This window comes from Strongylocentrotus purpuratus, unplaced genomic scaffold (genome assembly GCF_000002235.5).
Source record: "Strongylocentrotus purpuratus isolate Spur 01 unplaced genomic scaffold, Spur_5.0 spur5_scaffold_2, whole genome shotgun sequence".
In the NCBI taxonomy this organism is placed as follows: Eukaryota; Metazoa; Echinodermata; class Echinoidea; order Camarodonta; family Strongylocentrotidae; genus Strongylocentrotus; species Strongylocentrotus purpuratus.
The window spans coordinates 21,952,933-21,965,660 of record NW_022145605.1 but is presented as its reverse complement, the minus strand read 5'-3'; positions in this window follow the sequence as shown (position 1 = coordinate 21,965,660).

Below are 12,728 nucleotides of genomic sequence, written 5' to 3'. Positions count from 1 at the left end.
TATTTATTTATTTAGTTTTGGGGAGGGGGGATGTCGTATTACGAATTCATGACCCTTATACATAATGACCATGTTCTCAAATTACGAATAGCGGTCTTCATGAATAGTTGTCCAATGAATTAGCGGTCCTTATAACTAGCGAGCGGAGCCCTCCTGATTGACCTCTGCCATTTTGGTCCGGCCGTTCACTTCGCCGCCCCCCTCTCTCACACACACACATATGTGTAGCTAAACAAGAATCTATAGCAAGTCGGACAATTATAGCGATCAAACAATAGTCGCGTGAAATCCTGCCACGGCATTCTATGTTTTTACCTTTAGAGCGAACTTTTCTTTTGTATTCGCTCCATACAACTCTACTTTATCTTACAGCGAGGTGAAATGAAAAGAGCGTCATCATGAGTAGATCTATTGTTTGATGTTATCCTTCTTCTCCCTAGTTAAGCCAAACCTTCAATTTAGGCCTATCCATAAAAGGTAGCTTCCTGTACCGTTCGCTTTTTTTTTTCCTGACTGCTATATGAAGCATGTGTATGCTCTGAATTAGGCAAACAGGGGACCGGCGGGTTTAAGATCCTCTCCGAACGAAATGTAATGTTGAGTTATGCCTTACAATAGCATATCGACTTGGTTTCTAACCAGGGAGCTCCCGGTTACGAGCTGCTCTGCTCTACCACTGGGCTATAGCGCCTCCCTCCTTTTAAAAAGATCGTTTAAAATTTGCCGTTTTTTTTTTTTTAGAATAAGAATCAAAACATATTTGGTATGTTTTTTGTATCTGTGCATTAAGATTTCAAAATTTCACTTTCGCCACTTAATTATAAAAATCTACGAATAAATGATTCGAATGTTGTGTCGAATGATTAATTATCATCATGAACTGATTAATGTTTTGTATTGCATTTCCAATTGCTGCTCAACTTTATCACCATCAGGCTACACTTTTTTGTTTACATCTTCATGACACACATGTTTTATAATCTCGATATAGTTCCCGGACTCTTTTTTCTATTTATTCCACTTTTAAAAAGAGCTATGGAATTATTATGATTTAAAACGCCTTTTGGACGGGCAATTTTCGAAGGCATATCTCGGGCGTGAAATCCTGCCACGGCATTTTATGTTTTTTTTTCCCTGAGGCCACTTAACAAAATAAACATGTTTAGCGTCCCCGCCTGCTTCCTTTTTGGGGGCCGCCTCCTATTTTTTATTTTTGGGGAAATAATATGAAAAACAATACTAAAATGGATCTATTACTGATTTTTTTTAAAAGTTAAAAGATGTCGGCGGCCATTTTGAAAAATAGCCCGACTGTCAGGGAAAATGTACCGAGCGGCCATTTTGAGCGGCCATTTTGAAAGAAAAAGAAAAGAAAAGAGAGGGCCTCCTCCTTCCTAGTTTTCGAAAAAACAGGACACTAATAAAAAAACACTTTTATTTGGCCTTAGAGCGAACTTTTCTTTTGTATTCGCTCCGTAAAACTCTACTTTATCAAACAGCGAGGTGAAATGAAAAGAGCGTCATCTTGAGTAAATCGTTTGTTTGATATTATCCTTCTTATCCCTAATAAGCAAACCTTCAATTTATTAGAACCAAGTCATGGGAGGAGAAAAAAAAAGGATTAGACTGACAAAATATAAATTCTTCCAAGCTCAGGCTGTGGCGATGTGCAACGCGTAGCGTGAATATGAATGACGAGAGAGAAAGATAATTCCTTTGTCCATTATACGACGCTAGAATCATATCGCGATGTGGGAATTATACAAATATGTTGATAATCATTCAAATTACAAACATACACAAGCGACCCAAACAGTAATCAATTTGCCGACTATAACCGCATACATGTAGTCATTCACATCATTCGTCTTTTATTTTTTGTTGTTGGGGACAATTAAGCTCGCAATTAAACAACCATTAATCGTACATAGTCATCTTTATTTCACATTTCATACAGTCGTCACAAAAATTAAAATGAGGCGTATTAAACCCAACAAAAATAAATCATAATGTATTCTGATCAAGATGAACGAGTGTGTTGATTGCCCCCCAAAACAAAGACGATCCCACCAGAGAAGTTCATGCTGTGCTGTAGTAATGTACATCGCAAAGCTTCGCCACAATGATTGGAAAGGTAATACACCGCCCGTTACGACGCAAAACGGCGCGAGAAGAATAGATCGCGACGCGAGAAGAATACATCATTTTTTTTTTTACAAACAATGGAAAGTTTATCAGAACGAAAACCGGAGGAGGGGAAGACAGGCTTTGGCCGACAAATACTTTCTGTATATCAAGTTTAAGCTGTACCGCGCATCACGAGCGAGAACAATGACGGGAGAGATAATCTTCCATCGCCTGGTGGGGCGCAAAAGGGCGCAAGAAGAATAGAGCGGGTTTATACTAACAATAGACGGTTTCTTTTCATATGCAAGAATCAGGTGAGGGTGACTATTGCGCCCCTTCGCGCCCCTTTGCGCCTCAATGCGTCTCTTGGGACGCCACTGTTCTATTCATCGCGCCCCGACGCGTCCGGGCACAGTCGCAACTTTGGAAGGCTCCCCTAAACAACATCAAATTGAGAAAATCACGGCAGTTGTGGTTATCTCGATATTTTGAAATATTGAGGTTAACGTCGCACATAATAATACATATCTTGTTTTCAAAATATTTCTCTGATAAAGGGCGTGGAGTGATTCAATAAAAACAATAGGGTTCGAGTTCGGCGGCCTATATACTTCTCCAACAATTAAATTACCTTTGTTTAGAACTTTGATTTCAATAAAAATATTTTCGATGGCTTCTGACATACGAATAACTTCAACTTACACCTCACAATTCAAGGTTTTGGTGACATAAAAACCAACTCCACCTCCCCTTTTATTGTCCTGTTACAGGTTATAAGTCTGTTATATCAAATAGAGAAGAAGGTGACGTTACATTGATCCAGGTTTCACAAACAGCTATGACTCCGTGATTATATTTTGAATCGTTAATGAGTAACTGGAACTCATGACCATCTGTGCTAATACTCCTAATATTAAAATGTGAGGCAAAGAGTTGGTTAGGATTTGAAGGGGGTAATAACATAAGCTCATTTTCTTAAAGGTAACCAGTAAACAAATGCTGAGGAAAAACGTCATTAGAATCGATTTCAAGCTGCAATTCACGAGTTGTTGAATTTAGAAATGTTGCTATGTCCGAGTCGTCACCCTCTTCTCTATTCGTAAAGTTAACATTTGTTGTGGCATCTTGAGTGTTATTCATGTTAATTACATCATTCATCATATAGAACAGGGATATTCCGGCGAAGGGAGTAGTTGTTGAGGAGTTTGTTTACCTCTAGGCAATGAATAAAGAAGAAAAAAAAGCAAGTGACAGGCGAATACATGACAGAAGAATAAGCACAGAAGTAAATCTGGCTTCTCCGAATAAAATGTCGTACATAAGACTACACACATAAAGTTGTCTAGTTCGTATGACAAAAATACCAGCTGAGCTATTATTACTTATCAACCTCAAAAATTTGACATTTAGCACATTAAAATACAAATTGTATACACAACTTCAGGTGTGCGTATAGCATAACTGGTAAAACAAAAAGGGAATCAAAGAACACCTTTATCAATGCTTTTGACCACGGCATACAAAGAAAAAGACTTAAAATAAAACATAAAATGTTCCCATACTTTGCGAACATACTTTGATGAGCAAAAAATATGTTCAAGCTCTTGATTTGCCTTCGGCCACCCCCCCCCCCCCCCCCCTCCCCATTTGCAGACATGGATTTTACATGTGCAATGCGACGTTCAGGTGACAACCATGAAAATGCATGGGTTTAAACAGAGTGTTAAAATCAACAACAACCAAAAAAAATCCTTCCTTTTTTCTTCAAATACTGTCATTTCCCTCCATTTTTAAATACACGATACCGTATGGTTGTGGTAGTACTACTTTAAGGGTAGAATAACTCAATATGCTTCGTTACAACAAGATGTAAAGAATTATTTGGAAACGTTTGCTTGGATTTGTCTCATAAAAGAAGTTGACCACAAACTGGGTTCATTGGGCAGGTAGTTCCATTTTTTATCATGAGAGGGTTTATGTGAAAGGGTAAATTGAGGGGAGAGGCACTTTACATGTACAATAAGGACACAAGTTGTTTTTGTTGTGCAAAACATAGTATTTCTTTGATTTACTTGAATGAAACTATAAAAACAAGATGAAATTGGAGTACATCGACCAATAGAATGTGAATGTATTGCTTTAACACCACAAATACCTGGGAAGGAAGCATCCTTACATTTGAATACATTTAGTAGATAAACGACTCCGCATATGAACGTTTAGTGGAGCAGCGGAAAGCAGTGGATTCTTTAAAAACAACACGAACTCATTTAGCAGAATGTCGGTGAATAAATGAAATTTGGCGCGGTTAGAAAATGCATCTTTCCACTCTGCGACTTTAATGTTACAATCAAGTAAATCAAAACAGTAAAATGGCTGTTATTTAAAAATTACTCATTCAACAAAACTCAAAACTTCAGTGGTATCAGAAAAAATGATATTATATTTTATTAATAATTAAACATTGTGAAAGTGTAGCATTCTACGATACACGACATTATATCCTGTTTATTTGCACGTGCATCCGCGAATACAGACGCTGAAGGTTATTTGTCAAGCTTTTATGTTTCCTTTATTCCGACAAAAATATACAATAAATCAAAACAAGTTTAATACCAGAAGTAATTTTAACGATTAGTATATTTGTCCCGTTGGAAAACGCAAACAGCGGTTTTATCAAAATATCCTTTTTCCTTTATTAACTAGGAACTAAATAAAGCGAATTATAGCGTGTACTTGTGGCACAGAGAGAGAGAGAGAGAGGGAGAGAGAGATAGAGGGAGAGAGAGAGAGCGAGAGAGAGCGAGAGCGAATGTGCCATCGGTGGATGTAATTAGCATTGAATGGGTTGTCACGGGTAACTGTTTGAAAAGGTTGAGGCTACCATTGAAAGGAAACTGGAATGGCAATACACCTGTTATAGACAGGAAGTTCTTTTGTAGATGACTGTATATAATGTACTGGAGTAACAGTGGCTAGGGGCCACACCCAATGAAGTTGTCTTGGTGTACGTAGCAGCTTGCTTAAGCAATATAGCTAGAGGCTTGTCCACACATTGAAGATTACGACCCGAATTCACAAAGGAGGTTTGTCGACAAACCTCCTTTTGTTTCGACAAACCTCCTTTTGTTATTTACAAACCAGGTTTGTAGAAAACGCGTCAAAACGCGTCATATGACGTACATTAACCTCGGTTTGTCGACAAACCTTCTTTGTGAATTCGGGCGATTAGGTTGAGAAAGATTCAACCAGTTCCATGCTATTCAACAGACTAACTTCAAAGATACGCATTTGATTGCAGTCACCGAAACTTGGTTTTCAGATGTGAATCCTGCTTCAGCATGCCAGTTGCCGTTGTATCATCTTTTCCACAAGGACCGTAAAGGGCAGAAGGGAGGGGGTGTTGCACTCTACGTGCGAGATGATATGAACCCTACGGAGGTCTTCAGCGACACGGTCCCCCCCCCCCCCCCCCCCCCCACATATTGAAGCCCTCTGGGTCCGCCTGAAATCCTCTGCTGCAGTGCATCTCCCAAAGGACTCTCCCCCGCGGTCTTCGCATCGAGCTGAAATGATTGAGCACATTATCAATATAGTTGACCGTGCTCGTCTTCATCCCACCAACGCTTCATTAATTATCATGGGAGATTTCAATGACCTAGAAACTGATGAGATTGAAAGACATACCTCGTTGTCTCAGATAGTCAAGGATCCTACTCGTAAGTCGGCTATCCTGGACAAGATTCTGACTGGCCTTAATGAGGACTACAGTGTTCCTCAGATTTCGTCGCCAATTGCTTCTAGCGATCACAATGTTGTTACCGTCCTGCCTTGTCCCCTGCCGCCTCCCAGGAAATCTACCAGAACATCTTATCGCCCCTTTCGTGACACTGCTTTGTCAGCCTGCTTGACACCATCCACAGAGAGCTTGACAAGGGTGGCACTCTCGCTAACCTTTGCGTCGTAGATTTTTCTAAGGCTTTTTACCATGTCAACCACACCATTGTTATGAACAAGTTGATTGAGTTAGGTGTTGGTAACTCTATCATCCCTACTATCTGCAGCTTCCTTTCCAACAGAGCGCAGACTGTCCGCTACCATGGGAAATCATCTCAAGATCAAGCCATCACCTGTCAGGTACTCGCCTCGGACCGGTCCTGTTTCTGGTCCTTATCAACGATGCAGCTGTTGAAAGTGATAACCGATGGAAATATGTGGATGACATGACAATCGTGGAGGTCTTGAAGAAATCGCATCCATCTGAGTTGCAGTCGCATCTAGACTCCTTGACCCAATGGTGCAAAGACAACGACGTTGTCCCAAATGCTGCTAAGTGTAAAGGTATGCAGATTTCATTTCTTCGCCAACCCCCGCCACCGATCGTTCTTGACATCAACTCTAACACACTGGAAACTGTCTCATCCCTTAAGCTCCTAGGGGTCTTCCTTCAGGATGATCTCAAATGAGATGGGCAGGTCAGCCGCTTGATATCTAACGCTTCCAGAAGACTCTATCTCCTGACTAAGCTTCGGAGGAATGGTGTTACCACCAAGGATCTTGCTACCATCTACATGTTGTACATCAGGCCAGTACTAGAATTTGCAGCACCTGTTTGGACATCAGGGATCACAAACAACCACTCTGTTAGCATCGAGCGAGTTCAGAGGAGAGCTCTCATGATCATTACCTACCCTGACTCTAGAACTTATGATGAACTGCAATCTCATCTTGGCGTCTCCTCTCTTAAAGAGAGACGCACATCCCTTTATTTAAGATTTGCAGAATCACTCCTCCATTCTAAGGTTCATCGACATCTCCTGCCTGAGAGCAGAGTCAATGACTCTAGCCGTACTCTGCGAAATGCACTTGATTTGTCCTTGCCTGAGATGAGAACTTAGAGGTACCGAAATTCTCCCATCCCATCTTCTTAAGTAATTATCAGTATGTTATATATCATGTATGTCAGCAATATAATCATGTGCAATATCATCTGTCATGATGATTGGCACACCAGGTTCTCACATTCATTCATATTTTGATATTGCATGTACTTTTATCCTTCCTCTCACTCTCTCTTCCCTTTTTTCTATTTGAACTTGTTACTTTTCATATGTCTTTTTCTCTTCTTCAGTTCTGGTCTTTCCTCTCTATTTCTATTTCACTCCCATCCCCTCTCTCTCATCTGTCTGTCTGTCTCTCTCTCTCTCTCTGCTCTGCTCTCTCTGCCTCTTTGTCTTTCTCCCGTCGTCTCTCCTTCCTCTTCTCTGTTTCTCTCTCTCACTTTCTGTCTCTCCCTCCTCCTCTCCACCTCTTTCTCTTCTGATGATGTTTCACAGTACAACATTCTTTAATTATCTGCCATTGTTACTGTCACCATTAATAATATCTAAGGATTTCCCAAAAAAATTCATGTGCAATATGCTATACTTGTACTTTACTCATGTCACACTTTTAATTACCACACTGCCAGTACTCCATTGTTAATACTTTTTAATACTTTTTAATATTTATTACACCATCTAAATGAAATTTGTATTGCACTTTATCGCAATTTGTCCTACGTTCAAGTTAATTGAATTCCCGTATCTGTACAAACTTTATTTTATTTGTTTTGATTTAAACATTTACACAATTTCGCTAGCAATATTTGATATCGTGTAATTAATTTTTTTTTTATACCGCTTTGATGTTTTGATGTAAACATTTATTCAATTTTATATATATATATTTTTTTTCTTCTCCCATTTGCTATGTTTTCTTTAAATGTATAATTATATGTTGTTGTTGTTTTTTTTAATTTTTTTTTATATGATTGTATGTTTGATGTAAACTTGCATTTTTAGTCGTTGGACTTGTTGACAAGTTGTGAATAAAACCTTATTTGAATCTTGAATCTTGAATCTTGATGTGACTTCTTGCTTTATAAGCTTGTAGCACTTTCGTTAACTGACGTCATTTTTAATGAATATTCATGTTTTGATTAAGAGGTGCTAATATTTGTTTAAGTATAATATTTCTGTTTACAAGTACACATTTTTGATACAGAGTATTATCACCAAAATTATACTCTGAATCATCATTTATTAGAATATACTATGTTACGGTATTATTGAGTATTTGATTAATGTTCTTGTTTATTTTCCAATTAGTATTGATAGTGCGTATAGAATGTAAACAATAACCACGTTTTTAGATTCAATGCGTTTTTGTGCATGTTTTTGACACCGTCCATCTCTCGCCTAAAGTTGAGAGCCCTAATGTTTTGTGCTCTTGGTCATACTTGATTACTTTTGATGACTTTTTCAACTTATCAGTGCCCAAATTTCAGTTTACTACTTCAGTGAGGTGCATAGCAACTCTTGCTTGGGCCTGATACGAGATTTATTCAGTTGGACATTTGATCTTCGTGTTTTTCAACGCAACTTTTCGTCATAACAATTTCAACCAAGATCTGACCTCGCCTTCGCATAGCCTATGGGTTATAGCATCTTTTCAGTTATGTGAGATGGTTCCCGTTCAACAGTCACTTTGTGTGTAGACTGCATTGTAGCTACATACGTGAACTTCATCCTGGGAAGTTTCCCATTCAACAATTAGTTTGTGCAGATTGCAGCTAGATCTACGTGAACTTCATGGAACCTCCACTTTCAACGACCAGAGTAAAGATCAACTAGTGTCTTTCTTCATCGGATTTTCTTCATCGGATTTTCTTCCAGTGTAGCGTTCGCCCAGAGAGCTTGAATAGACTTCACGTTCACTACGCTAGCAGCAACTCGTGGGACTACTCGCGATCGACACGTCTTTACAGTATTTTACTTAGCGAGAACAATCAAGCCAGCCAGGTTTCTTCGTCTTCGACCACAGTTTGCTGGTTAGTATTCAAACACATAACATTGAGTGATTCACAGACTCCTACCAGATCTACAGCTACCTGTTAAGTAGTTACCATGGTTACACAGTGAAGCATTGCAGTTGACAACTGTTAATCTAACCTGGGTCTATTTTGTATAGACTACCATTGATTTTGTTCTTGTGCATGTTTTTATACCAACAATCACATTGAATTCAAGTTTAGAACATCTAGATCATTTTATGTAATAATCACCATCATTCATGTCAAGAAGAACTTATCTCGTACCTTTGTAAATGTACGTTCACTGTGTGAATCTTGGCATGACAACTAGAGGTCTTGATTCTTTCTAGATCTAGATCTAGTATAGTTCACAATTCGTTTGTGTCCATTATTATTTTAAGGCATTAACATTCGGCCATTATTATAGGCTGGTATCAGACTCAACCAAGGTTGATTTTGTTATTTAACGCTTCCAAGTACTAATTTTGTGTTATAGTACATTAGCATTGTCCTAGACAGTATACCTTGTATGTTTGCATCTTTTCTTTTACCAACCTGATACCATTAATATTTTCTAGCATTAAGAAAGTGCAGCATCAAGGTAATAGTAGTCACTGACTATTGTATTTATATACAGCCATATTTTAAAGGACAGTTTTAGCTTTTTACTTTCAGGTAAATAGAATATTTGGTTTTTTTTCCTTTTTAGCGACAAGTTGTTTGATTGTCGTTGATTTTATACCACAGCCCAACAGGAAGTGTGTCCTGTTATTTTCAAGTTGATGTTTTAGTACACAGATTTTGTGTCTATTGATTAAATATCAGTTATAAATTTCAGTGAAACTTTACATTTTTGTATTCTTTTGTAGTTTAATGAAAGACTATCTTGTATGGTTGAATTTGACTTAATTAGTATAACTTGAGATTGAGAGGTGATAAATGCAGCTTTCTAAATTCTAGTGAATGTTCAAAGATTGATTAGAGTGAGAAATTGGTGTATGTTTACCGATATATTAATAATCATTACCCTGAAATTAGATAGATCCCCTCAACGCTCGTTTTACTAAATTGGTGACCCCGATTTAAGGTGAACTGTAGAATTTTTCTCACATGCTCTAAGTTCATGTATCGTTATCGTATTTCTATTTCATATACAGTACATTGTTAGTAGTGTAATATATTGTGTTGCTAAGTTGTACACGACTTGGTTCTCTTGATACTACCTTGCATTGTACAGCCAAGGTGCCTTGTGTAGTTTTTTGTCCAATTTGCTCAGGTTTATTATTTTGTTGGGTGATTTGCATTTCATGTTATATTGCACTTTCCCCTCAGCCTGAAGCTTGCACAAATTTGTTATACCTTGTGACACCATATTTGTAATCATGCCTACAGATACTCCTGTAGAAGGTGCTTCTACCTCATCCACTCCCCCACCCACCCCACTCCCCACCCCTTCTGTTGGGGCAGTCAGCTTGAAGCTTCCTCCATTTTGGAGGAATGACCCAGAAGTGTGGTTTGCCCAGGTGGAGGCCCAATTTTTCACTAAAGGGATATCCTCAGAAAACACCAAGTTTAGTCACACAATTTCCATGCTCCAACCGGAGATAGCGCAAGAGGTTAGAGACATTTTGATCAACCCACCTAAAGCGACTCCATACACAACGTTGAAGGCTGAGTTGGTGAAACGGACGACAGCATCAGAAGAGCGCCGCTTACAGATGCTCCTCACTGAAGAGGAGTTGGGCGATCGAAAACCCACACAACTACTCCGACGCATGCGGGCACTCTTAGGGGAACGTCAGTAAGAAGGAGGCATTTTACGTCAACTGTTCATAAAACGTCTCCCAATAGCAGCACAGACAATCTTGGCTTCGGCTAATCCTCAAACATCATTAGAGGAGTTGGCTGAACTGGCTGACCGCATTTTGGAAGTGCAGCAACCCACGATATCAGCTGTCGCACAACCACCTGCCCTCGACTCAGTTCTGTCGGAGCAGCTTGCTCTTCTGAATACACAGCTCAATGACTTGCGGACAGAATTGAATACATTCAAGAAGCAGGTTCGCGCCCGTTCTGCAAGCAGGACGCACCGGGGACGTTCTAAAGATCGCTCTGGGACATCTCAACATTCCCAATCCCCTGGACCCAATCAGGCTTCTACAGAACTTTGTTGGTATCATGCCAAGTATGGTAGCCAGGCGCACAAGTGTGTATCCCCATGTTCTTTTACAAGTGATTTGGAACAGGGAAATGCTACCCCCAGAGAGTAGGTTCGGCGCTGCTCACTGGGCACCCTTCTAGCCGTTTGTTGTACGTGGAGGATAGACCCACCAAGAGGAGATTCTTGATAGACACTGGCTCAGTTGTTAGCGTGCTCCCACCCACCACCCAGCAGAGACGTAATCCTAAGTCGTTGTATCTACAGGCTGCCAATCGTACTTTGATTGCCACATATGGGCAGTGTTCTGTCACCCTGGATTTGGGGTTGCGACGTACTTTTCGCTGGATCTTTGTTATTGCGGAGGTGGCGTCCCCTATTATTGGGGATGATTTTCTCCGCCAATTTGGACTTTTGGTCGACCTCCGTGGACGCAGACTCATTGATTCCACTACACAGTTGTCCGTCTTTAGCAACATTTCATCGGCCAGCCCTCTCGGGCTTTCTTTCAGCACATCACATGTCAATGGGCCTTATGGGAAGGTTCTCGCTGATTTCCCAGAGCTTATGCGCCCATTGTACAAGGATGCTCCTGTCAAACATGATGTCGTTCATCACATTGTTACAACAGGACCGCCTGTTACAGCCCGCCCTCGACGTCTTGCCAAGGATAAGCTCAAGGTTGCTCAAGATGAGTTTAATCACCTATTGGAACTCGGTATCATCGAGACTTCCAAGAGCTCCTGGTCTTCGCCCTTACATCTTGTACCAAAGAAGTCAGGTGACTGGCGACCCTGTGGAGACTATAGGTCTCTCAACAGAGTGACTGTCCCAGATAGGTATCCTATACCGCACCTGCAGGACTTTGCCATCCATCTAGTTGGTAAGCGGATCTTCTCCAAAGTGGACCTAGTGCGTGCCTATCACCAGATCCCTGTCCATGCTTCTGATGTCGCCAAGACTGCCGTTACCACACCGTTCGGTTTGTTCAATTTTCTGAAGATGCCCTTCGGACTCCGAAATGCGGCTCAAACCTTTCAGAGATTTATGGACCAAGTCACACGTGACCTCCCTTGCATCTATGTGTATATAGATGATGTTCTTGTTGCCAGTGACTCGCCCTCCCAACACGAGGAGGATTTGCGGCTCCTTTTCTCCAGATTCGCTGCATATGGAGTAGTCATTAACCCAGACAAATGCCAGTTTGGTGTGCCAGCTTTAGACTTCTTGGGGCACCACATCAATGAACATGGCATACGTCCTCTTGACGAGAAAGTGTCCGCCATCAGGATTTTTCCGCAACCGACTACCCTCCGTCAACTGCGACGTTTTCTAGGTCTCCTCAATTTCTACAGGAGGTTTATTCCAAAGTGTGCAGAACTCCTCGCACCCCTCACCAATCTCCTGCGAGCACAACCCAAGCGTTCTCGCAAACCCCTTCAATGGTCGGCTGAGTGCGAGACCGCTTTCACCCAAGCGAAGACTGCCTTAGCTGAGGCTGCCTTGTTGGTTCATCCGTCTCCGGATCTTTCTACCAGCCTCATGGTAGATGCATCTGACACAGCAGTCGGGGGTGTACTCCAACAGATG